The 26,401-nt window shown below is 40.8% G+C and overlaps 1 protein-coding gene across 1 annotated transcript in view; it reads left to right on the forward strand.

The window, feature by feature from the left end:
• The first annotated feature begins 1,711 nt into the window (after positions 1 to 1,711).
• The window catches only part of shank1 (SH3 and multiple ankyrin repeat domains 1), a 100,910-nt gene continuing 76,220 nt past the window's right edge, over positions 1,712 to 26,401 (forward strand). Inside the window, exon 1 of the mRNA XM_086290012.1 lies at positions 1,712 to 2,055. The gene's annotated coding sequence lies outside the window, so the exon portion shown is untranslated. The remainder of the gene's footprint in view (positions 2,056 to 26,401) is intronic.

The following is a 26,401-nucleotide window of genomic DNA, read 5'->3' on the forward strand; positions in this document are numbered from 1 at the left end:
GGATCCATCTGCCTTGTGTTAGTAGTTCAGGCTGTGGTACTGTAATGATGTTCAGGATATTTCCTTGACACACTTTGGGCCCCATACCATTGATTTATCTACTCAAGTATTGTCGCTGACTATGTCCATCCCTTTATGACCACAGTGTACCCATCTTCTGATGGCTACTTCGAGCCAGATAATGTGCCATGACACAGAGCTCAGATCATCTCAAACTGTTTTCTTGAGCATTACAGTGAGCACCAGAGGGGTGATCATCAGATCTCAGTCCAACAGAGCATCTTTAAGCAGGCAAACGGAGGTCTAATCCATTACTTAAAGGTGTAACTACTGACATGAATAAAATAGAATAAAAGCTAATTGTAAAATTAGTTATAGTAAAGTAAATAAAGATAAATAAAAAAGTAACTGTAAAGTCTTTGAGAGTACCCTGCCTCTCATACTAGAATAGGCTCCAGTCACCCAAACCCTGAATGGATAAGTAAAAAATGGATGGAAACATGCTACTGCTATATCTGACTTAAAGGATGTGCAGAATCAACTATTTCAGGAAAATCAAACCCGTATCGTAAAATACAATAAAATGTCAAATATACAGCAAATCAGGCAACATTAAATCAAAAAGGCAATACAAATCCACACCAAGACCAGATGCCAAAAAGGTTTTTTCCACCCTGCACTTTGAATTCAGTGTACTTAGTTAATATTTCACATATTTCACTTCATATTTCATATTTCATATTTCAGAGTCCCGCACACCAAAATCAACAGAAAACAAACATGTTTTCTTGGTAATTCTCTGGTTCTGGGAGGTACAAGCGAACCTGATTAAACAAGTACCAGACAAGCCAGCAGGCCAGAGTTTACGCTGATCACACTGGAGAGGAGGAGTAGGAGATCCCAGTGCTACCCCAGTACCCATCTATTGAAATCCAATTGGCATAATGGAACTGGTTTCTACTTGCTATTCAATTCAGCTCATCAGTAGAAAGCTCCTTCTCCACCCACGGTCCTCTTCACCCCCTCTCTATGTATGGTAATAAGCATTGCAGCAGTGGCTTCCCTCGTCCTGTTTTAGACATCTCTTTCATTCTTTATTCATATGTCTGTGTGTGAGATAACTGCTGCACAGTGCACTGTTCTGCGTCTTTGATTTGGATAAACTATCAGATTATGGAAGGAAATAAATGAAAATTGTGGCTCTAATTGATGTGTGTGGTTTTGTTGCTGATATTGCACGGTGATTTTTAGATAATCCTTTCTGCATCTGTGTGCATGAGTGTTTGGTGTATGTATCTCTGCACTGTTGGGTGGATCCCACTTCTTTCTCTGTTCTGTGGTGCTTTCAGAGAGACGGAGAGAGAGAGAGAGAGAGAGAAGAGAAGCAGATTCTTTTCACAGCTAAGAGTCTAACTCCAAAACATCAAAGACAGAGAGAGGGAGAGAGAGAAAGAGGAGAGACCGATGTAAGGAGGGAGGGGTATGCCTTGTATCCGGGTAATGATGGAGGAGAGAGAGAAGGAGGGATGGAGAGAGACAGAGAGACGGAGAGGTAAGGGAGGGAGGGGGGCGAGGGAGAGCAGCCAGCCAACCAGTAGAAGGAGAGAGAGGAGCGAGAGGGAGCGGGGGACACTGTGAACAAGCTGAGAGGAGGGAGGGAGGAGGGGAGGATAGTGAGCGAGGCATGGGGAGATTGCCGGACCAAAGAGAGAGAAGTGTTACTACAGAGCTGCTGCCGCTGCTGGAGGACGAGCTGGGAGCCGAGGATAATGCTCCATACGTCCGCGTACAGCGGCACGCCGGACACCTTGTAATTTCTTGTTCTGGTGGCGGTTGTGGAGGAGGAGGAGGGTCTTTATTGTTGCAGCAGTGATTGTCTTTTCTTTTTTTTCTTTCCTTTTCACTACATCCTCCTGCTCACCCCTACTCACTCCTTATTCCTCTGCAACTGGCAACCGCTGGGCTCCCCCTACCCCTCCTTCCTCTCTTTTCTACTTCTGTCCCCTTTTTTCCAGAGGAGGGATTTCTGTAATTCATCAGGGATTGTAGAAGACAGTAAGAATGTTTTCTGGCTTTTTCTGCTTTTCCTTTTTTTTTTCTTGCATGGAAATGGAGTAGGGTGCATGCCAAAGCAAAAGAGAGAGTATGATTTTATTTTTGAGGAGAGATGGTGGTGGAGTCTGTAGGGTGTGTGTGTGTGTGTGTGTGTGTGTGTAGCAGGAGGTGGGAGGCAGGGAGGAGGTTTGCATGTTCAAGTTTACTGCACTGATGTGAAACATTAATTCCTGTGCCACATGGCAGTCTGTGCATGCAGAGTCCCAGCTTTTAAAGGAAAATATGCAGCAGTTGCAGGAAAACTAGAGGATCTGCTGAGGGATGCACAGACACAGGGGAAGGCAAACAGAGCAGTATTTGACAGTGGATTACTCCTCATGCCAGCGCTATAGCCAGTTTAGTGTTTCACAGCTTTATAGAGAGAGAAAAGAAAAGAGGGCAAAAAGTGTGGGGACGAACAAAAAAAAGAAGAAGAAGAAAGCAGAACTGGAGGAGCAAACATTTGTTGAGGAGGGAAGAATAAGAAAAGACAAGCTGGGGAATGAGTAAATGTATGTGCAGCTACTCCAAAAAAGGCAAAAATATGAGATACGCCAGCTTTTCGATTTATCATTGTGTCAAACTGATAATCCCACCCACATAGATTTGCATGCATGCCAACGATTGGTGATAATCTGCTGCTCAAAGGAGTTCACTGCTCAGTGTTCACATTTAAAAAGCTAAACAGTGCATAAAAATCACCAAGAAAGCCACTCTGGATAACCCGACACACTGGCAGTAGTGCACGGTACGCATGGATGAGCGTGGACACAGATGCGCGTTTGCGTTAGAAATGTGTGGACCGATGGAGTGGACACAGTGGGTTTGCCATGAATTAAACAGCAGCAGAAATTAATGTCAAACTGCTCTCCTCACACTTGAGCGACTGCTTCTACAAGAAAAGGGTCACCTTGCCAGCAGGGAACATGTGTTTGGTTTGGTCCTGTCATTATCTCGCCAACTGAGTTCAGTCTATCTATAGACGCCTTTGTCTCTACTGAACACGGCGGCACAGAAAGGTGACGGCTGTCTACATGGTATACATAGTTACACGCAAACTGTTTCTGTGTTGTGCAGATCAGCGGGGTGGATTTCAACATAATGAAGCAAAACTTTAGCTGCATAAGAAAAGACACAAAAGAGTTCTCGATAATGAAAAGTCACACGTGCAATTTATTTAGTGCATGTGGTTTGTCCACAAGACAATGGAAATTTTCACTTTCCATCAATTTCCATCAGTACATTAATTGTGGTTTTAGAGGAGCGTATCGACTGGCTTGATGTATAACAGTGAAGGGCTTTTCTGTAGTGAGGATTGAGTTAAGTGTTGGTGAACAGATACACAACTCAGTCTCTGCCTTTGAGTGGTGCTCTAAGTTCAAACGCACTCATCACATGCTGATGTCAAGCAGTCATTGCACACTAACGCACGCTACCAGCTCTCCATAGATCAGTGTCAGTGACGCTTCACTTGCTCATATAAAAGTAATAAGTTTCAGTCTGCACAGGCACAATTCAAAGCCATAAGTTTCCGATTTAATTGGCGAATCCACACTTTCTGTGGGAGATTTATAGGCGATGGAGTCTCTGCATAGAGAGGGCTGTGATTATAATGGTCTATCTGCATTAGGCTCTTGTTTCATGAGCATCTGTAACTCTTCACCGTGTCTGATGATCTGTTATTACAGATATCACATTTACAGGACTAACATGGAAGGTCAGTCTTCTATAAAAGCCAGGAAATCACAAAAATACTTGATACTTGAAAATGATTTTTCAAGTATAAAGATCTCTATAAAGATTTCACTCGCTTTTTTATTTGCCCACAGCAGTAGCATGCAATAGTAGCCATTTAAGTTATACAAGGATGAAAATTCACTGTTAAAATTCACAATTGAAGTTTAAAGTACTCTGTAATATGACAAGCTAGGTCTTATTTATCCATTAAAGGTTTCTTATGCACTAAAAATAAAATACAGTACCTTGTTGCACCTTTAGGAGTACAATGGGGCAGTATCCCAGATTCTGCCACGGTGCTTTGAGTTTGCATCTTACAGATGTGAATTTTGAACCTCTGGTGACAGCTTTTTTCCACAAAGATAACAGACTTTTAAAAATGAAGGTGCAAAACTGAGTACCATAAAACTGAGTGTTTTATTCATTCAAACACTTGGAAATTAACTGACATTTGTGTAGAACTCCTTTAGTCCCATTGACGAAAGCTTTATCCATGAACATGTGCACCTTCCTGATATAGAAATCAGATCAAGGTTTAAAGATCCATCCATCCATCCATCCACCTGTCCGTCTGTCCATCCATCCACCTGTCCATCCATCCATCCATCCATCCATCCATCCATCCATCTGTCCGTCTGTCCATCCATCCATCTGTCCATCCATCATCCATCCATCTGTCCATCCATCATCCATCCTTCCGCCCGTCCGTCCGTCTGTCCGTCTGTCCGTCTGTCCGTCCATCCATTCATCCATCTGTCCGTCTGTCTTCTTCCCCAATCCAGTTCTGGGTTGCACGAGGCTGCAGCCTCCAACCTGTTCATATATGGGTGAATGCACACTGTGGGCAGGTTGCCAGTCTATCAGATGGTTAACACATAGAGCCAGACAGCCATTCGCACTCACATTCACGCCTGTGTCCAATTTAAAATCACTGATTAACCTAACACCTTTCATTTTTCTGAACTGTGGGAGGAAACTGGAGTACTCAGAGAGCACGGATGCAAATTGAAAAGCCCCAGCCTGTATTCACACCCTGAACCATCTTGCTGTGAGGTTACAGTGCTAACCAGCTAAACAGTAAATCCTTAAAATTTACAAGTGAAATTAATATTTTAATTCCCTGTTGGTGGACACAGCTGATTTTCTGATGTTACACCTTAAGAGAATTGCAAACGTGCTTTTTATTGCTTGAGAACCTGCATGACCCCCATAGGTATTATGGACACAAGTGTCCCACTTTATGTGGCAGTGCACATCATTTATATCCCTTATTCCCCTGTCCCACATACTGGCACAGTATCCCATATTTTGATTTTGGCTTTACATATATATATGTGTGTGAACATGTGTCCATATATATATATTTCACCTCACAAGAAAAACGAGGCTCAAAAATGTGATTCCTACTGAAATCCAAAGATGACAATCCATCTTTCAAGATGACCTGAAAGAAAAGCACAAGCAAATACACAGGTGCAAAAAAGGCCATAGCATAAAAGAAACTGTAGCTTCACATGATCTCTTTATCATTTGTTAAGTCATCTATCAACATGTCAGGCTAACTCTCAGCATTATTAGTGTTCCACATTGTCCTTCTATGTCTCACATTTAATTAGTTGGGATCAGGCCATAATATGTATACGTTTCTACCTTTAGGTGCTTGTGCTGTATAAATCTACCCTTATTTCTGAGATTGTAGAAAGTAAGAACTAGTTCACACCATTATCTCTTGTTTCTGCCTCGTCATCAGGGAGTGAAACCAGTTTGTTTAACTAGTCCTCAGTTTGGTTATATTGGTACAGAATCCACTGAGTGACACAGAAAGAGGAGTCTGAGGGAGTGAAGTTTGGAGATGCGGCCCAGATCGGCCGAATCTAAATCTGTTACTTTGGCTCCCTGGGTGCCGAGTTTAATCGATGTGGTTCAACAGGCCGACGCCTCTGTGGAGTGTTGATTAACTGACTGTCATGTCGTTTGTACTTCAGATCTTGTTTGGCACAAAGCGAGCAAGGTCCAACAAACAGGCACAATCGGATGCCCTTCACAGCTGAATTGCCATTCAGCTCATGTTAGCAGGAAAATACCACAAATTCCTTCTTGGTTGGTAAAGTGTTGTGAAACGGCGCACTTTAGTTCCACTGTATACACAGCGCACAGTTGACATTTCCACCCATGCAGAGCCCTCTTTGGGGATCAAGAGACCAAAATCTCTTCTCGCCACTCATTCAGTTTAACAAAGCTTGGCAAAAAGAGGATTTATCAGTACACTAAGGCAGAGCTTACCTGACTCATGGCCGCAAAACAGGCCTTGACGGAGATAAATCTAGATTAATTGGAATTAATTGGATTATTTCAATCCATGTTTGCACTGAATCTTCATCCACAGGGGCGTGGGAAGGAAAGAAGGAGGATGAATGTTGTGACTTTTGGACTGATTATCCCTGTGTTCAGTTGTTGTTGTGGCGACATCTTGTCAAAGCCTTTGTTTCCTCTAAGGGATTGTGTCTCTTATTTTCAGTCTCTCCTGGTTTATTTGCCCGAGCGCAGGGAGTACAGCACGACTTTCTTTTCAATATTTGCCACACTGCTCAGAGCGAGATGTATTTCATAACTCCAGATTTAGCCATGTCGTTTACTCTCTCACTCTTTTCTCTCTGTTTTTCCTCCAGTCTCACTCATTCCTTCTCCATCTCATGTAAACGACTGATCTGGGACAGACAGGCCTCCCCTGCGCTCTGTCCTACTTCAGCGTTGCCCTCTCTTGTCTCTCCTTTTTCCTTTTCCTGTGTCGTTTACCTCTATCCACCTATCTCTTGGTGACTCGCTCTGTCTCTTTTTCCATTAATCATTTTACTGTCTGCGCCTGTTTCATCATACCAGAGTGATGGTTCTGTCTAGTGTTAATAGGCTGTCAGGGTGTTTGGGAGACAGAGGTGCTATCATTACTTACAGTCCATTTTTCTCCACATGACGTGATGCAAAAAACTGATGCTTGTCTGTCATGAAACACCTCCCACTTGATTGGAAGGTGGAACATGGTCAGCAGTGAGTGTCGCTTTAGAGGCTTTGGTTAATATTCAAAATGTAAAGTGAACAGAAATCTATGGCTACCATCTTTCTGCTAACTATAGAACCTGGAAGACATTGGCATGGTAATGTGATGGGTTAATAATGGCTTAGGTGGGTCTCAGCATTTATAGACAGAAAAATGTAAGCTGTGTCTAGGCAACAGTTTTAGCTTATTGGGGCATTCGTGGGTGTTCGTCTTGTAATCGGAAGGTTGCCGGTTCGAGCCCCGGCTCGGACAGTCTCGGTTGTTGTGTCCTTGTGCATGACACTTCACCTGCCGCCTACTGGTGTTGGCCAGAGGGGCCGATGGCGTGATATGGCAGCCTCGCTTCTGTCAGTCTGCCCCAGGGCAGATGTGGCTACAACTGTAGCTGCCTTCACCAGTGTATGAATGTGAGAGTGAATGAATAGTGGTATTGTAAAGCGCTTTGAGGGGTCCCGAAAAGCGCTATATAAATGCAATCCATTATTATTGTAGCTCGAGTGTTATCTTATAAAGTTAGGAGCATCATACATGTGGCCCGACGGCACAAACCAGCTATAGCTCCCGGATGAAAATTGCAGTGAAGTTTGAAGAACTAGACTTATATCTGCGACAAAGTGAACCTGTTTTTTCTTTTTCAATTTTCACCTGCAAAAGGACTTCCTTCCTGGCATGTTTCGAAGGCTGCCACACGTGGCACCGCTTTCAATGAAGAGGCCGGCTAGGACAACTATGACTAAGATGGGTGCAGCCTCGCCGTGCGTCATGACTGTCGCCTTTCATGTGGCAGAGAGAACAGATTCAGTAACATCACTGTTTACTCTTTAAATTTCAGTTTTGATAGAGTGAGTGAGAAAGCCAATTTTCACGGGAGCTTTTTGAATCTCAGTCTGGCCCGGTGACAAGGACACCTAATGCATTTCAAAATTCTCCAAAGTATCTCATATCCTTAGGACACAAGGTTGTTCATTTGGCTCTTTTTTGTGGAGCTGTGTAACCGATTACATTTGGGAACTCTTGTAATAACTGCTTTTGGGCTTGAGGAGCTTGTTAGTTAATATTTTTTTATTCAAAATGTTTCAATTTCAGTGACATTATTAATATTTTTTCAAATATGAAATAACCTCATTTCATATCGAGATATATTATTATTATTTGATTAATATAATTCTGCACCCATGTTCTACAGCTAAAGGTATGAGCTGGATTCTGCAGGTAGAGCAATGTTTGCCATGACAGTTTGGCATGTTCAAAGACACAATTAGGTCATTTGAATCATTAAAGATGAATGGATGTCACCCACTAGCCACTGACCATTGTCATCTTGGATGGTTTTGAAACCAAAAGTGAACATTTGAACGAGACAGTTTAGTGCTAACTTATCAGCTTGGTTAAAACGATACACAACCAGGTAAATGAAATATCAAACTTATATGAGCTCCAGTACAACTGATCATGCGCTTATTAAACAGTCCCATTAGAAACGTTATAAAAGGTTACACCAGCACAAACGTTAGTGGCCTCTAATGAGCTCGTGTGATGCCTGGAACAAAGGTAGCGGCCTAGTTGGCACACGTCTGCCACTAGAAGTGGCCATGCCTCTAATTATTCAATATTTCACCTTTAATACAATTAAAAGTGTTATTATTTGAAAAAAATCACCATTACAAAAGTTGGTCATTTTAACATAAATGTCAATGGGGATTGGCTCGCTGGAGCAAGCCCCAAGTGGCAGGTTGAGGAATTGCAGTTTTTGACATCTATTGCTCGAGTCATTTTTCAGCTTTGGAGGTTTCAACTTTATTATTCAAAGCACCGTTGAGTCTGATGAGAATGTCACTGTGTAGTTTTTGCTGTGCTAAATCTTATACCAAACCATATGGCAAATGAAATTTTTGATCTAACGGCACTGATCACCAGAACTATTTAAGTCATTCAGTACGAAGGTTGTTAGAATATTTCTCCACACTGCCAGCTGTGCATAGAAGCCGGAGCACTAAAAACAGTCCAGTTAAAGCTGATGGGTGTGTTATCACTTTCTTAAGTGCTTATCATTTGTCTTGCATATTATGTTTCTTTCTCACTCTGTCACGTTCTCCTGCCTTGTCTCAGCTGGTGGTAATTAGAGGGGAGGTTCTTTGGGAGTTTGAGGGTGGAGGGCTTTGACCAGACTCCTCCATGCATCATCAATTCACTCTCAGTTTATTACAGCTAATTGCACCACTGAGAAGCATGGGCTGGGGTGGGGTGGGGGGGTGGGGGGGAAGCTTTTTGAGCTCTCCCAACAGTAACCACTGCATCATCAAAGTGGGGTTGCTATATTTAGCAGCAGCAGCAGTGAATGCATGGCGGCAGTGGAGCAATGCTGGCCCAGGATGATGATCAGAGTGTAGGGTGGGGTGTAATTTGTGTGTTTGTGTATTTGTGCACAAAGCTGAAGGCAGCGGTGTAAGCATCAGCCGGAGGGTGTAATGCTGCATTTAGATCCTGTGGGAAAGACAGCAGATGAGCCTCCTACTTGAAGGCACTGTTTGTATCAGCTTTTAGGCGGTAAATACGAGCTCAGGGATTGGCAGCTACAACAATACAGAAAATTAATGCCCATATCCACCTCCATATTTTTATTTCTTAGACTTTGAGTAGCTTTGCTTGATTAACAGTTGAAAAAAAATGCTAACTTACCTGATTCTGAGCTTTGATACAGACTTTTAATATTGTCTGAAACAAGCTGTTTTAGTTCTGTTCTTCTTCCTTTTAGGACAGCTTACTTCTGATTGGCTGTCGCTTGTAAATAACAACCATATTAGGGATATCCTTTCTCACTGACATCATTCGGAACCAAGAGTAGAAAAAAAGGGCTTAAATAAATCATTTAGAGCAGTCTGATGACTGAACTTTTGGCTCATATGGAGTAGTTGTAATTTGTAGTTTAAACTTCAAACATCTTTAATATAAAACTTCACTGTCAGAACTTTACATATGGATGACAGAGAAGAAGGAGAAGCATAGTAGCTCCACTTGAAATGCCAGTGGATGGGATTTTTTTTCATAGTGATGATTGATTTGACTTTTCCAAACAGTCATTTATATTTTACATGTGTTTTAACAACCGAAAAATGTTAAGGATAATAAAAAATCTCCAGAAAAAAATCTATTTTGATTCTTTCTTTGATCTCAGATGAGTTCAAACACAAAAACACGTCTGTGTTTTTGCTGGAAATCCCAATTTTAGTCTCCCTGCAGATTCATAGGCTCGTGAGCAGCATTCAGAAGTGTTTCCAGCCACAATGAGTACTTCATGTTCTCCTCTCTGTGAGAGGCCTGCTTTAACCACAGAGTAAAATGTGTAAGCGGAAGCAGGCAAATGCTGGCATATGTTGACGTCAAGCCATTTTTGAACAACAGGTGGTCTTGTTTGGCAGATTTTGGATTGTTTCATGATGTTTTAGACAGTCGTTAGTGTCCTTATGCTGGAATAAATGCAGCATAACTTGTCAGCTCAGTCCAGGACCTCTGTGGTGTTGCTGAGATGTCCACTGACATTGCTGTCATTGTGTGTCACTTGATGCTTTGTGCAAGCTTCAGCTGGTGTCAGGTTTGCTCCTTGTGATTGAAAGGTGCTTTGGTTCAGTTCCAGCGTGTCTCTGTTGTGGTAGCACCCGCAGCTGTCCATAGTTTAGCTTTTGACTCTGCATTTTCTACTGGAGTGATTAACCATGACATTAAAAAAACGCTTAATCTCTTCTGCCTCTTACTGTATCTCAATTTGTTACTGAATCTGAGGAACAAAGAATAAAGCCCAATTTAATTCACCTCCACTGAGCGGAGGCCCTCTGCTTCCATATCTTATTAAAGTCAAACTATAACTGAGCTGTCATCAAGATGCAATGTGTTATTTTTGGTTTTAATGATGGTTCTCCCTCTATGTATGCTTGCTACTTCATCACTGAACTTGTCATGAAGACAAAAGCCCAGATTTCATGTTAGCAAATGTGTTGTTAATTGTAAGTCCTATTATTTTGCTTACAGGCTGATTTTTTCCAGCTCATGTACAGTGAATGTGCTTTGACTGTTCAAGCTATTTAAACACCAGTCTGTTAACTATTTATATACAGAGTACCAACCTGATGGTGCTTGTTTCCAAATGATAACTAAGACCAATTCAATCTTACAGTGCATGTGAAATGCCCACAACCTTTGATCTACTGATTTGTGTTTCTGAACACAAACGTTTCATTATTTTTAATGTCATTTTTTAAATCTGTGTGATCTCACATGCGTACTGCCATTTATACATGAAATGCTGTGCTCTGTGGGTTTTGTTGAATTATTATAAGTTTTCTGTTCGGACTTCTTAGTTCAACTTTTGAGATTTTCTTTATTTCTATAATTACAGTAAGGGTTCTTTCTATGCTTGTGCTTATTGCAGCTATTTTCTGTTTAATCTCTACGCTCCGATTAGCTTTTAGTTCTTGCTACTTCTGTTATCTGGTTTTCTTTAGTATTGAGAATACTATCCCTTTTAGTTTAATCAGTTTCTGAGGTGTCATCTTGGACCTTGTTGTCAAGTTATCAGGTTCCCTTTGAAGTTACTTTCTATTTTACTTTGTTAACCATCTTTAGCTTGTGCCTTGCTTTTACTTTTACCTCCTTTGTTATTGACTTGATTAGTTTCAGCTATGTCTCCTTACCCTGGTGTTTCCAGTCTCCCTGATAGCCCTGCGTCTAATTTAAAGCTTCGGTTTGTCTTAGTTCTTTCTTGAGTCATACAATGTTCTTTCTCATGTGTGCTTGCGCTGTTAAATTTTAGTTAGTTGTTACTAAATTAGCAGTCTTTTCCATTACTATTATTAATATGAATCCTTTTTCAGAAGTCTGCATTGGGGTCCGCAAGCTACAAACCTTGAAATGATATTTTTGACCTTTAACTTATAAAAAAGTTCATGTTTAGAGGAGTAGGTGAGAATCATTTCTTTGCTCCTTCCAGATACCCAAGTTCAAATCAGACACAACATTTTTTTCTTACTCGATTCAATATTTTTTCAAATTTATTAAGTAGAATTGTGTCAGCTGATTAAGACTAAGCATTAAAACTTTTACTCTGGGGTTAAGGTATATCTTAAGGTTCGGCTTAGATTTAGACGTTAAAATTGCTGTGTTAGGTTTACAAACAGATAATGGTTTGGTTAAAAAAGCCAAATACTTCTTTTAAAGATCTGTTTTCTTGGTTGCCATGGTGATGCCCACAATTATGCTAACTGGCTGAAAAAATCATGACCATTTTTGTCCAGGATTACAAACAGTTTCATTTATTTTTTTGTGACTATTTCACATCTTTTATGACTGCGGCAACAGATGTGATTGTTGTTAAAAAGTCCAAAATTAATCTTTTATCTTGACCCCAAAGACATGAAGCAAAGTACAAAAAAACCCCTTGAGTGTCACCGGGCCCTATTTGTTCTAAGCTATCGTCTCATTGGCCCCTATAAACAGGTAATGTCGCTATCTGACCCGTGCTGGGTAGTGATAGGTGAACATGCTCGTTATTTAGACATTCTTTGGGACAGACCTCGTGAAACCTTCAGCTAGCTATAGCTTGGCTTTTCTTGTTTGACTGTAGTGATCAACTATGGCATTTGAAAAACAAAGCTTAATTTCTTCTGCCTATGTAACCTCCTTTAAACTACATTACCGTATCTCAATTTGTTACTGCAAGAAAGAATAGAGTCTAATTCAATTCACCTCCGCTGAGCGGCAGCCCTCTGCTTCCATATCTCATTACAGTCCAATTGCAACCGGTCTGTCATCAAGATGCAATGTGTTATTTTTGGTTTTCATCCTGATTTTCTCTCTCTGCCTGCCTCCTCCTTCAACAGTGAACTTGTCATGGAGAGAAGTGTGAGTTGGTGTGTGTGCGTGCACCATGCACCTGCTCGCTGTGTGTTCGTTTGCACCAGCAGTAGGCAGCAGTGGGTGTTTTAAAGTTTATGAGAGATGATGAATCGGCGTTGTGCAGGCCGGGGAAGGCTTGGGCGTCTTGTTGCATTAATAATGGAAACACAGCTGGTTGTATTTATAGTAACAGTGGCAGGGGGCTGTGGCAGCGTGAATGGGAGGTGATATATGGGATACAGTACACTGTGGCAGCTCGCCTGGACATCACACAGCTTAGCTGACAGAGGGGACATACTTGGACATATTCAACAAATATTCTCCTGTGATCTCTGCACTTAAGGTGTTTCATCAGAGGAGGCGAGTGGGCAAAAAGACGTGTCACTGACGATTAGATAGCTGTTAGTGCAAGCTATAGGAGGAAAGTGAAAGTAGACAAGAGAGGGCATATGGAAAGGGGCAAAGGGGATGCAGTCTATACAGCAGCTGATATGTGATGGTTTCCTTCCTCTTTAGCTGGAGCTTATGAATTCAGATTGAATCTGTGGCTCAAAGTCATTCTGCTTTTGTTACCTATCTGTCACTTTCAAGCCAGAAAACAAAAAGCACACAAGACCACATCAAAAGTCACCAAATTCCAGTGAATCATCAAAGTGAAGGGCAAGGATGTGGAACTGTTGTTTTTTAAAAGAGGAGAGGGGCTTTGTTAGAAAATACAAGCCAAAGAAGCTAGAGAGAGTTTAGATAAAGATGCTCACAGATGAGCTGTTTGAAAAGCTGTGGAAAAAGTATTCACATCTTTTGCATCACGACAGCAAATGCTACAATTTAAAAGAAATGCACAACAAAGTAGCTCATTAAAGTAGTCAAATTATCTTTTCTTGTAACCAGTAATGCAATGCTAGAAATTTGCAGTTCAAATAAATAACTATGTGAACACCTTGAATCGAGATATTCACAGTGTTTCCGTGTCTCTCCTGATCCTTAGCCATTAGATAGTGGAATATATCCTGATTCTGATGGCTACAGCCCCCCAACACGTCACCCATTGGTTAGTTAAATCATGCTGTGGGGGCTCAGGCTGAGAGTTTTTGCTTTTTCGTGTCCTTTGGAACTAAATGATCACATCACAAGTTTATAGCACATTCGTTGGGGCAGAGAGGCGATGGTGGATGTCCACATAAAGTAAGTTCATCGTGCACATGAGACATCAAAAACAGGTGTCTTTTAATAGTCTGTGTACCTGGAGCGGAGGTTTTCTGGCTTTGCAAAAATATTTTAACTGGAGCATTATTGCACAAAGGAACAAAGTCAGCATCTGTTTTTCAGCAGTCATCCTGTAAAGATAATGATCATATTTGCTCAGCATCTATCAAAAGCTGAACAAAACTATCAGAAGAAAAAGAGCTCTATGAATGTTGCTTTTTGGAAGCATCCAATATTAAACGGAAGGGGAAGTTCAGCTCATTCTGGGGACATTTGCCTCCACTTCAGATATAAAGAAGCCCCATCAAGCAGAGTAAAGCCCTTCAGCTCCATGGAAGAAAATGATGCTGATGCTGCAGCTCCAAAACAAAATCAGCTCCATTTGCAATGAGATAAAGTCAGTGAAGGCGGACGTACTGCTGGACACACAAACTCCAGACAATACGAGAAGTGGTAAAGTGGTGGAAAAGATTTTAGTTTTATTTTTTTGTAAATTGTTTAATCAAACAATTTAGCTACTTTTCTCTCTCTTTTAGCTCTTAAAGTTGATTTTAAAGTAGACTGTGCTACCAAAGTAAATACTTTAACTAAAATGTTTAAAATATCTAAAGCAAAAAATACATTTTCTTTATTAATTTTAGTGACACACTAACATGTAAGTGATCATCTGAAGTCTAAAGAAGATATTCCCCCCTCAGGTAGAGTATCAGCAAGGGGCAGGACCACACACTGGATAACAGAACTGAAACAAATGTAACAAAACAAAAGCCCAAATTTTGCTTATTGTATTATATTATAATATATATTCTGATATCAGTGATGATTTGTATTGTATTGGAGTCAAGTTAACAGACTCATTGTGGTCATTTGCTTTGAGACACAAAGTAAAATCCTTCCTCAAAATGCCTTGGTGGGTTTTTTCCTTTCCTTTCAGAACATCCTGGGGTGGATTATCATGGGTCGTTTTCTGTCCACATGTAGCCTAGTCGGAGATCAGGGCTTTTTTTTTCCTGTCAGCAACAAACAAGGAGCAGAGTTAAATCTAATGAAACTTGGTGTCAACACAGACATCAGGAGAATCCACCTTTCTTAAACTTGGTCAAGAAAAGTGTTTCAGAGGATTCAAACATAAAAGAAACAAACTGGTGTGGCACCCAAGAATTATGAATAATAAAACATTTATCACATAAATGCTTCCTTTTGTTTAGTACAGAGTGATGTCATTGCACCCTTTTAACTCACATACATCAGCTTAATGATAGCATTAAGTTACCAAGTGACTCAGTACCAAAAATAACAAATCTAAAAGCAAATACAGGCCTGCTTATAAATCTTGCTGTGAAATACATTAACTTAGTGCGAGAAGAAATCGTGATGATGCTGATGCCTGATGCATCACCACTCAGTCAGGAAAAAACTTGAATGTGCATTATGTTTAAGAGGGAGATCATATGTTTTGGAGGAAAGAACCTTTGGCTTCAAAGTAAACAAAACCTAGAGGTGCCAAATAAATGTGTTTTGGAGTAAAATGCAGAATATTTGCTTTATCCAAATGTCTTCTCGATCATTTTATTGTCATACAAATGTTGGCATATGGTCGATGTAAAAAAAAAAAGGTTCTGAATACTGACTGCTTTTGATGAGCCTGTATGCAACGAGGCCCTTGTGAAGTAGTTAGTGGGTAAAAGCCCCTCCGTATTGTGCCTGTTTAGGATTCTGTATCTGTCTGAGAAAATAGATTTTTCATTCAAGAGCGTTGAAACATGAAACCACAGACCCTGAAAGAAGCGCTGATTCAGCCACTGCTGGACCGCAGGGAGCTAAAATCTCCCCTCACTCGGTCAGAGAGGGCTTTCTCAGACGTGACAGCTTTGTCCGGCTTTTGTCCCCACATACTTTTTTACCTCATTTTGAGTGTATTTAAGTATGAATCACTCTTGTGTCTCCTGATGGACGCTATTGAATTCCAACTACTGCATAAAGCCCATCTTTAGTGTTGTCAGAGCTGCACGCTCATCACAAACTCAGCTTTGGTCAATTCCCAGCGGGTCCAGATCAAAACTCGAATTGCTTTGCAGACTCTGCTGACGGTTGGCACTTTCTGACAACCACTTCAAAGAACGCTGTTCTGGGAAGAGAGAAGCAAAGCAGAAATCCAGCAGGCTGTGGTGAATGTGACCGACAGGGAGACATGTGAAGCTGGTTGGGAGTAGAAAGCAACAGGGACGACCCGGAGGTTGCCACATGGTCAGCCTCTCATTTGGCGCCTGGAGCAGTGGAGCAGTATCCTTTAATATTTCACAGCCCCTCATGTTCCGGCAGCCTCCTTCCCTACAGCTACTCTCGTTTTGGCTTATTTATTAATGACCTCCCCACGCTCTGCCAACGAAACCCCCCACTTGGGCCTAGACGGCAGCAAGTGGGTCCTGCCGTTCTGGGCCAAGCCTCCGCTTCAGCTCCACAGCCAGACCAGAGACATGAGTCTGTGCGACGGAGGATATTACTCAGCTCTCTAAAACAGGCTGCACATATAGCTGCTAGCAGAAACCAAGAACAGGTTCTGTGCTGCTCCACAGAGATTTAGTGGCAATGACAAATAAAGCGAATTAATTAGCAGGCTATTTGAAAGTGATCTCAGCTCTCTGACTCCCCAGCTGATCGACTGTCTTCATCTCTTCTATAGGAGGGATCTTGAACAAACACGGTGCTCGAATCCACGCATGTAAAGATGAACAGCGCTTGCGTTTCGCGAAGCTTTAGTTTGTTATTAAGTGGAGCTGAAATGATCAAGTAGGTGAAGAATAGAAAAATAATCAGCTGCTATGTTCATGAGCAGCAATTACAATCATTTTTCTTTCTTTTCCTCCTTTCATGTGATGCTTAATTGTATATTTTCCACTTCTATGATGGTGGTTGGACTAAACATGGCATTTTAAATGTGACCTTTCCTCTGCTTTATGAAATTATTACAGGCAAAACAAGAAGTTAATTTATTGAACAACTATTTAGTTAAACATAAAGTTTTAGAGTGTTTCCTTTTCATAAATACACGGTATCATATCTACATAGATTATCAAAAATTGCTCCAAGCCCTCATCATTAATTTCTTAATTGTTTAATTTCTTAAATGTTATCAACAAAGTTAATTACGGTGACCTTTCCAGGGAAATTTTTGGTTGATATTTAAAGAGCTTTAAGCTAACTGTGTGATCTTTGTTCATATTGCTCTTCCTACTTCATAATCAGTGCTCAACAATCGCCTTTTTGTGATCTTAGAGTTTTACAACTTTGGGAAAAAGCCTGCACACGTTTGCCTCAAAAGCCTTTGAATTGCTTCTACTGATTGTAAAAAGGGCTGTTTGATTAAAATAATCTGTGTGATTGTAAAACTAGTCAAGCCAGGACAGAAACTGTAAATGAAAACTAAAAAATCATATTTTTTTTTAACTTAAACTAAAACGTCAGCACAGTCTGAAAGTAATTATTCTGCATTTGATTTTCATTTTTCATGGGACACAAACCTCAGTGAGCTGGATGAAATTCCTGTGTTTTCATACACCACAAACTCATTTTCATGCTGAGCCCCACTAGATATGCATATCTCTGACATCACTGACATCCCAACATCGTGACTGGCCAGTTGCATGAAAAACTCAAATGATATCAGAAACACCAATCTTTTACAGTCTTTTGAGTTAGTGCATGTAAAGTTTTTCACTTATTCAGAAAATCAGTGGTGATTAACATGACTTGTTACCATGGAAACAAAGTAAATGAAGGAAAATCACATTGCAGATAGACTGAAATATAGAAGTTGTGAAGTTGCAGAAACTGCAGTCCCTCCAATGTCCACTGGAGGCTCCAATCAGCATGGATTGTCATGGTTTCCCAATGACCAACTGTACTCCAATAAAAAGCATGTTTACATTCTGGTAGAAAAAAGAACAGTGCCCTCTGTGGATAATTTCCTCTCTTTGTAACAACTGCACATTAATGATTTTTTTGTACCTTTCCCATCTGCTCCTCCCCGAATCGCTACCTTATCGTGGTGGAGGGGTTTGTGTGTCCCAGGGATCCCAGGGGCTAAGTTGTGTGGGGGCTCTTGCCCCCTGGTATGGTCTCCCATGGCAAATTGGTCCTGGGTGAGGGACCAGACAAAGAGTGATTCAGAAGACCCCTATGAGACTCTTCTTTGTAACAACTGCACATGAGTGATTTTTTTTGTACCTTCCCCAGCTGTAAACCGATTGTCTTCCAGGCCTCCCCTCTGATAATTTATTTGGCTTGATCTGTGGTACCACTACCTAAGGCATTACAGTTTTAGTCTTGGGAAGTGAAATTAGTGTTTTATAAGCCTGTTAGAACACAGAGTGAAGTGTTACCATTTCAATTTAATTTTTTTTTTGGGGGGGGGGCAAACCTAACTGCTTATCAGGAGCCTTTTAAGCCGTAATAAAATGAGTGCTTCTAGACCAGCATTTACTTATTTTAAACTTTAACTGCCCAAACTTTCTTCAAGTTTTTATAAATTAACAACATAACCTTAATTTGATCAAAAGATTAGAGAGCATTTATATACAAATCAACATTACGAGTGACCTAAGTGATCCACAAAAGGAGTGAATAGCTGCTGAGAGCCACAAGAGAAAGAGAAACCTTATTAAATCAGTGTTGCTAATTATGAATTTACTGACTTGAATAAGGCTGCTTCCAGCTAACCTTTATTAAATTGAAATTGTAAGTCTCTAATGCATTGGTTTGACTGTAAAATACTTTAAAATTCACTCTGCTGAAAGGCTAGATTTGGTAGGCTGTAGCCTGTAACACAATTTTGATGCACAGGGAATTAAACCACAGGGTCACTTTTACCCCTCAGCATAAGCCCACATGCTTATTTTTGCTTGTGTCTTTATGTACTTTTCATACACCCACTCACATCTTCACTATAAACCACTGTTGTATATAGATAGGAATCCCTCTTGGGGGGTGGTTTATTGCGTTTCTGCAACATGTCTACATTTTCTCCCTGTACCACAATGCCAGATCTTTAGATGCTCAAAGAAGGAGGCGGAATTGGATAGATGTCTTTGGGCTTTTTGTTGTTGAGAAGGGTTTTCCATTTCTTGTAAGCATGCATGGGTTGGCTACTGTTAAGTAAAATGTGGTGTTTTTGGTTTATGGTACAAGAGTTTTTCAAGTAAAATCAAATAAAAAAGGAGGTTAACAGTACATTATGAACTTTCAAAAGGTTTTGCATGAAAAAAGCACTATCTGCATTTATAAAGAGAGAAGTGAGAAGACTGGATGTAAGATGTGGGAACTACAACATTTTTGCAACTGACCCTGTTGCATATGTATTTCTGGGATTTTCTTTATCAATATTCAACACAAACTGATCTAATATCATTTAGAAAGTGCAAATTACTGCTAGTTGAACCAATATTTAATGCCGAAAAACATGTCTTATTTTTTGTGCTTGATACTGAAATGAACCAACTGCGCCTGCGTTTAGAAAGCAGCACCACTTTTTTTAAATCACCCGTAAAACTATTTACCATTAAATAAATATGACCCACAGACTCGCAAAGCTTCCAGCTCTGAGGGGAAGTTTGTGATGAGGTGCCTTAAACTGCCAATCTTTGTGACACTATCTGCAGAATTACTTCTTACTCCTGTGAGTCTTGTTCTGTGACCTCAATAAACTCTTTCCTGCTGACTTTATTATTGCTTCTAACGCTAGTTTCAAGTCAGTAGGAGTACAGGAGGAGGAAAATATGAAGTTCATTTAGTAAATTTTGGGCATTACTGGCATCAGAAAGAAGGATAGACCAGATTAGTCTCATGATCTAACAACTTGTCAGTCACAAAGGATTTCACAGTCAGATGGCAACAGTGAGAAATTCTCACTGTAGAAACTCACTAACCACAAGATGAGGGAGGGGTTATGTCCATCGTTTATATACAGTTGATGACAACAGATGACAACGATTGCTAAAAGGAATAAATATCGTACCTGCTTCATGCTTGTTTGAGCCAGAGTGGGCACCACTGTGTCTGAACATGGCCTCACAGAGCAGAGCCATTAGCCACTGTTAACAGGAACTCTAGCATGGCTGCCAGTGTTCCTGTTAGCATGTTGAGTGTAGTTATGGTGGGATGGCGAGTGGAGGCTGCACAGAAGGGAGATTCTGGGACACCAAATGTGCTGGTGTTCTTTTCAGAGGTGTCCCGAGCCTAATTCTGTGACATTTCCATGATGAGAACACCAGTGATGCTGTTGCACACTCCACCCTTTTTCTTTTAAACTTGAACCAGGTTCCTCCGTCGGCGCTCACCCTAGTTTGATAGCACAGGGGATGGTTACATCAGAATGTGTGTAATACACGTGGCTTCATTCTCCTTTGTGCGAGCACCCTTGGGTCACTACAGTTTAGAGGTGTTTTACCTGACTTACATATCTTTGTGCCGAGAGATGACAACATGTGCGTGCGACTGTAGTTTTATTTATGTGCATCTTTATGGGGCCTGTATGTGTATACGAGACCCTGCTGCACACACAGACGGGCTGTACCACAGATTTGTGTCCATTTGTGTGTATCAGAGCGCCACTTTGTGTGTAGATGTCAAACAAGGAGGGAGGGAAATTGGCCGTTCCAGTTTAGTGGCAGGAAATTGGGGCGATCTGTTCTTTGGAAGTTTCCCAGTGAAATTTCCTGGGGACCAAGACACTGAAAATATCTATCTATATGCACACTATGTCCTACATAAAAGAGAGTGCACCACAGAGAGAAGGGAGAAGGAGAAAGGGAGAGCGTGTGAAGATATATGTGTGTTTGTGAGAGATAAAAAAGAAAGGGAGGGAGGTTAGATGTCACTGTGCTGGTGGGATGTCAGTCTTTTGATGGCATCACACAGACTGCAGATAGACTGAAGCTTAGTAGAACGAGGTCAAGACTCTGGCAAGTCACCCAGGAAAGTTACCTCATTTCCCTCTCACTTCTGTCACACGAAAACGTCTCAAGCAGAACTGGAAATGCTGCCTCATAACCCCATTTTTTCCCTGCTCATTGCCCTCAGCCTTCAGTAGAAAGTTAAAGTGTGGCACAGATGTGTGATTGTGTATTTAAGAAAAGTTTTGTATAGATTACACTTATTCCATGTAGCCGTGTGCTCAAATCCACCTTTCCCTTGCCAGACACAGATTTGTCAGACATACCACTTTGTTCTGTGAGCTTTGTGTCTTTCAAAAGCAGATGTTAATGGCTCATCTCGCTTGTTCCCTATCCATGAATATCTTACCAATTCATTTCTGACAAGTGTGATACTACTCAGAGCTGCCAGTCACCTGTTTCATTTGCTGATTTGAGCTCAAGTACATATTGAGTAAATACACCCCTGGAATTCAAATTCTGCTACAGGTAATTACAAAGCAGCAATGCAGAAACATTTTAGCGCTGCCAAAAAGAAAAAAAAAACAAACAGCTAATGCTCCTGTGGGCTTACTTTCTGTTATTTGTCCACCACATAGACTGATCCAGCCTAAATAACAAGAGCTCAGCCAGCACAGCATCATATTCTAATATTTTATTTCAATCATGACGAGTGTGGTTAGAGGAAGCAGCTGCAGGACCTCCCCATAGAGAACAGAGCAACAATGTATGACATCAGACATGATTGGGTCAGACACAGCATGAAAGGAGAAACTGGGTGGAGGTGGGCTCAAAACAGCTTTTAGATGCGTAGCATCGATGGGCAAACTGCTCATATAGCATGTCCTTTATGAGATTTGCAAAGAAGACGTATAGAAGGGTGTCAGCTGAGCCGTCGTGGATATCTGCTGGTTCTTCTTGAATTATGTAACACTGCAATGGCTTTTCACATGTGCAGCACAATATTTCTGCAGAGACAGGGTATGTTGCTGGCAGCAGTTTGTGCTTGCATGTATATGTGCACATATATGCAGTAGCAGAGGAGACAAGTACTGTACTTAAGTAGAATTTTCAGGTATCTGTACTTACTGAGTACAGATGCAGAACTGGAAATTTAAAGCTTACATGTAAGTCCTCAAGTTTTTAAATCAGATATTGGGTTTGTACACGTGAAATTATTGTGATTTATTTCCCTACACTGACCCATTACAACCAATTTTAGGGTTTCCCCACCTCCTGAATCCCACTTTAACCCCTGACTGTAACTGTACACATTTTCATGTAGGCAACAGAAAATAGAGAGGTTGTTTACTTTCCTTCTTTTCTTCACATTCGAGCTGAGTATAATTAGAATGAAAAAGTTAAACAAACGTTTTTATTACATTTATAAATAATAAAATTATGTATATTGTAACAACTAATAACTGAATAATATTCAGCTGTTTCACCAGTTCTTCAGTCAGTTCTTCATCCCATGGAAGAACTGTCCTTCTTCAGTTCTGTAGCCTCAGTGAGGTCAGCAGAGCAGCATATGAACCAGTTCTCCACCTGCCGGTGTGGTGAGAGTAGTCCTCCATGTCGAAGTGCATCTCAAATCAGAACAAGAACTACGGATGTCTGTTCAACAGCGGGATGACAGACTCTTGGAAGAGCAGATGAATGAGACATTATCCCGTTCAGCCTTCCCGGGTATGGGAAGAGAAAAAATGAAGCAAGAGAATTTGAAAAAGCGTAATGCGCTTGTTGTTGTTATATATCTGGGTGACCCACCCAAGAAAAAAGTCTATGTGTGCAAACACATCGACTCCCCGATGGTAACATGTTATTAGCGCTCAGTTTAATTATGGAACAACAGACCTGCTTGATTATGGCAAAAATCATGGATATAATTCTTTTTGTTGGCATTAAGATAACAATTATTAGTGAAAAAATAATGAGCTTGTTAAACTTTAAAAAAATAGACCCTTGTCTTTTTAATTGAGTAGATTTGCTTGAACTGAAAATATAACCTGTTGTGGAGTGACTGTGGCTCTATGTTGGGGCAAATAAAATAAGGTAAATGATGTGCTTCAAGGTAAAATGAGATCATTAATGCAAAATAGAAGGTGGGTAGAACATTTGATCTTAACTGTGTTGTTTTAATAATCATCGGAAACCAAAACTGTAATTGAAATGACATTATTTTATTACACGGTTGAGGCGAACGTTTCGATTGGAGCGCACATAACAGAAAATGGTACGTTTTTTTTCACATACATGTTTAACAGATCACCTAAAGAGCAAAAGCCAAAACGTTGTTCCGCATGCTGTGTAAGACTTTCTCTAGATTATTAAAGTGCAGAAATATCATTACTGCATGCACAGCACAGTTGCATATCGTCACGTAAAAACGAGACTGACGCAGACTGTGTTTGCATAACACACTGGTGTGTCTGAACTAAGAGACTCAATGACAAACACTTTTGAGAGCGACACTGCCAACAGAGCAGATAAATATGAAAGCTGTCAGATCTTCTCAGGAGTACAAATGAATCTCCAGCAAATGTGTGAAGGCAGGGGCACGCGAGCTCGACACTGCCAGCAGCAGAACAAATAAAGTTTTCAGTTTGCCAATGTCCATTAACTCATTGTGCACGCCTCGTACTCGTACGCTTATTGATCCAAGTGCATTCTTGGATAAAAGGAGGGTGTTTAAAGTAGCAGTTTGGCATTTAATGCAATAACTTTGCTCAATTTAATGCCAAGAGTTAGATAAGAGGATTAATCATCCTGTCATGTCTTTATGATGAAATGAAGCTACTGCCAAAAGCTAGCTAATTTAGCTTAAAGTCCTTCCCTAGCTTAACAAAGTATGCCTACCGCCATCTTTTATACAGAAGCTCCCCTAAATCTGCCAAGCAGTATGTCTAAAAAAAATCACAAATTACCATTTATGTCCACACAGAAAGTTTAAATGCAGCAAAGTTGTGAGATTTATGTTGTTGGGAGGAAGCTGTGACTTGTTGACATCTTGCTCATGAGGTAGCTTGGCTCAGAAAGCTAATGGCTAGCTCTTCCTGTTAAACTTCAAGTGACCGCAGCTGAATATTAAGTTGCTGCTGACTCTTTCTCTCCACCTCTCCTGCAAATTTTCATAGTTTTCTCATGGACTGCTCCACTGAGGTGGCAAAGATTTTAATTTTCCACTTCTAATTACTGCATTGCACTGTTGTGCAGTGAAGCATGGCTAATAGACCTATAGAGCATCAAGATTTACTGCTGCAGAGGCCTTGCAGGAGATATCTGATGCCCAAAGTAATCAATGTTTCAAAATGTCTGTCACAAAAAACACAAGTAGATCCTTCAATAAAAACAAAATCTATACTGGGCTCATAAATGGTGATTTTAGTTTCTAAAATAACTTGGTTGCTTGATCGTTCCTGTAAAATCAGTATTCCTGACCAGCCTACAGTTTTCCCCTCCCAGGGGTTCAAATGTGTTTTCTTGCAGAGTGATGGTGGCTCAGAGATATGCACAAACTGCTGAGAGGAAACGTGGCTGTCACACAAATCAAAACGCTGCTTTTCCTGCTGTTTAGTTTTGTTTTGCATACTGTTTGTTGGAACCTTTTTAGGCCAATAACCTTCACACAGAAAAATGACCCAGTATAGGCAGTATTTGACACCCTGTGAGTGAGAACCATGTGGACCTCCTCAGCAGGGCGAGTCTTCCTGATATCGAGTGATCCTTAATCCATAATCAGCACTGTTCTTGGTGACTCGCTTCTCCCCGCTTCCAGTGTTTGTGCTCAGCTAAGATAACCAGCTGCAGGCTTAATTTTAAATTTACTGGACAGACATGAAAGCCTCTTCAATCTTCTGATCTTCCTCTGCAACAAGGAAGAAAACACATTGTTTCTAAAATACATGTTGCAGTAAGAAACACACTGACGCAATGACGCAACATATCGCGTCACATGTTAGCAGGTTTTAACAGCACGACCCTCAGCATTGGGTGTAAGGGGAAAAAAGCATTACATTTTTTGTATTTAATCTGATCGACTTAGTCGCTGTTCCCACGTTTTCCTTGCTTCCCTTGTGTGGCTAATGTCAGCCTGATTGCTCAATGAGGTGAAGGTCAGCAGGGTTAATGCAGTTTTAGGTTGCAGGACTGACTAAAGTGTTAATGATATGACCTGAAACTAAAACAGCTCTCCAAGGAGAATGGCGAGAGATGGAGATTTTCTGTAGTCAGATACAAAAGCTGAGGAGACGATTATCACTTGTTGGAATTAGGCAGTATCTAATCGCATCATCGCCCTCTTCCTCATCACTGAGATAGACACACATAAGTGCGCACACACAGAGCATTCATTATGAAGATCTTTTATGTGTGAGTCATGGCTTTTCTCTTGGGAGCTGATTATCACTTTCCCTCTCATAATTTTCCCTCTGACCTGTTCCGGCGTAATTGACGATGAGTGATTCTTTCAAAAGTTTGGATCACGCTTTTTTAGCTGCTGCTCCATCCTTTGGGACCATGCTAGTATCTAGCTTAAAAATATATGAATAAATAGCTAAGAATGTGTGACAAATGGCTCTGTCACGCCAGCCACTTTCAGATTATTATTTCAGACGGCAGATGATCGCTGTGCAGTGTGGGAGGATTTTACTCCACAGCTTCAAGGTACGAGTCCGTTAAAAACCTGCAAAGCAACCTGCTCTGCCTGCTTTAACGAGCTCCTCACCGTAAAATAAATTTCATCATGGCTTTCACTGGAGTGTTTTAGCATCTCATGAGTGTTTTAGTGGTGTTTCAGAGCCTTCTCCAACCTGACAGAATTGAATTATGCATAAAGGTGTTCTCCTTTCAAGTTTTTGGCTAAAAAATGTGGGAAAAGGCCAAATCTAAAAACAGCGTTGACTCTGGGAATTGGCAGCTTTAATAATAATAAAAAAATTGGCAGTAGATTCATGGTTCAACCTGACCTTCCTCCTCGCTGTCTTCTTTTCCTCTCTTCTCTCCACCATTGGCTCTGTGAGTTCACACCTTCTGGTTTCACAGACACCTCTCACATTCGACTCCCATCCTCACTCTCCTCCTTCAGAGTTCATTTGTTCCATCACAATATCTCCACAGTTTTTTTTATATCCTTCCTCTCTTTTCTCTCACTCTTCTTCAGTCATCATCATCCATGTGTGCCATTTTCTTGTTATATTTTCTGCAACGTGCTGCTCTCGCCTCACAGATACCACATTGCCCCTAAGGGTGGCTGTGTGTGTTCTGTTTGTTAATCATAGTTTAGCAAACAGAGCAGAAGTTCAGTTTAAAGTTAGCCTGATTCAGAGTTCAGTTTAAATAAGACTGACTGGCCAGCTGATTAAATTATTTAAAGACTAACACTTAATCTACCATGAGAGGATAAACTGTCTGGACTGTAACTGTTTCTCCAGCGCATTCAGCTGGACAACATTTATCTGGTTCTTCTTTCATTGGTTTGGTGATTCCTTCG

Source organism: Aulonocara sp. 'chitande type north' Nkhata Bay, linkage group LG4 (genome assembly GCF_057382095.1).
Source record: "Aulonocara sp. 'chitande type north' Nkhata Bay isolate Kocher_YH1m ecotype deep benthic linkage group LG4, A_spYH_male_GT1.1, whole genome shotgun sequence".
Lineage (NCBI taxonomy): Eukaryota > Metazoa > Chordata > Actinopteri > Cichliformes > Cichlidae > Aulonocara > Aulonocara sp. 'chitande type north' Nkhata Bay.